Genomic DNA, 1,433 nt, shown 5'->3' on the forward strand with positions numbered 1-1,433 from the left:
AGAGTCTTTATCCTTAATTTCCATATGGGATCCTCTGCTACCGGATCCCACATGTTCCGGTGTTTTCTCTCACATATATTTGAATATTAAAAAAAGAAAACATTTTTTTTTACATTTTTTTTCCTAATTTACCTTCTTCCTTGTGAGGAGGAATAGAGGAACATGGTTAATTAGTAGGAGAGAATCTCTATCCCTTAATTTCTCCCTGCAATTTTATCATTTAATTTTCCCTTCACATGATGTTTGAATTTATTTTAATTGTTGACTATATCATGATTCTATAGTTATGACCATCTATAAATCAAAATGTTTTTAGTCATGTTTTGATAGGTTAATATTCAATTCATTATTTTCCACAGCTAGATTATAGTGTTTTTTCAACTTTTATTATGGTTTCTCATAAATTTGAATACAACATGTATTTATTAGTTTGTAGAAAATACTAATAGCAATGAAGAAGTTTTTAATTGTTATGTTAATGGTGAATAAAGTGGTCAAACGTGTCGGAATTAAGTAGGTAGGTTAATTATTTAGAAATTAGTTTAGGCCTTATTTGATATATTATTTCTAAATAATTCACTATCTAATCTTTCATCAAAATCCTAAATTATATTTAATTTCTTTTTTTTCCCATAAAATATTAAACAATAAGAACAACTTGATATTTAAAATTATAGATTAATTAATGAAATAATTTTATCCTTTAAATTTTGATATTTTATAAAGATTATTTGAAAATGAAAATAACCAGTTAATTTGTTATTTAAATATGTACCCCAAATCAAACAATGCCTAAGATAGGTTTGAACAAACTTAAATAAATCACTTGAGAGTCAACCAACCCTAAACCACCTCTTAATTGTGCCCATCCCCCATTTAATTATATATTATTATAGTATAAATGACTGTTTTGCCCTTAACTCATGCATTTTTTTTAGAGTCCAAGGATAAAATAGTCAATAGATCTCCTCAAACATGTGTTGTAACCTGTTTAAGGGAAAAATAATATTAGGATGACAGTTAGCATACAAATATCTATATTTGTATTCACGTTTTATTTCATAATTTATAATTGGCTTTTAAATATATTATCTAATCATTCTCATTCTTGTTACTAGAAAATGATGTTTTATAGGGAGATAGTATATTATTTATTGACCAAAACTTGTACAATTAATCTAGGCATATTAGGGTTTGGTGAGGGGTCGGCCTAACTCCTTACAAAATAAAAAATAAAAAAATAGAGCAAATGGGTATGCCTAACATTTGTCAAGACCAATGAAAAAAAGACATGCAGTTGTTCCTTAGAAAAGACACCAAATCATTAAGTTGAAAACTACAGTCACTACTCAATCAAAGATGCCCTAAATATAATGGCAGAATTTTGGTATTAGTTTTTATCAAGTTGATTGATTATAATACAAGAAAATCTA

Source organism: Impatiens glandulifera, chromosome 1, assembly GCF_907164915.1.
Source record: "Impatiens glandulifera chromosome 1, dImpGla2.1, whole genome shotgun sequence".
Taxonomy (NCBI): Eukaryota; Viridiplantae; Streptophyta; class Magnoliopsida; order Ericales; family Balsaminaceae; genus Impatiens; species Impatiens glandulifera.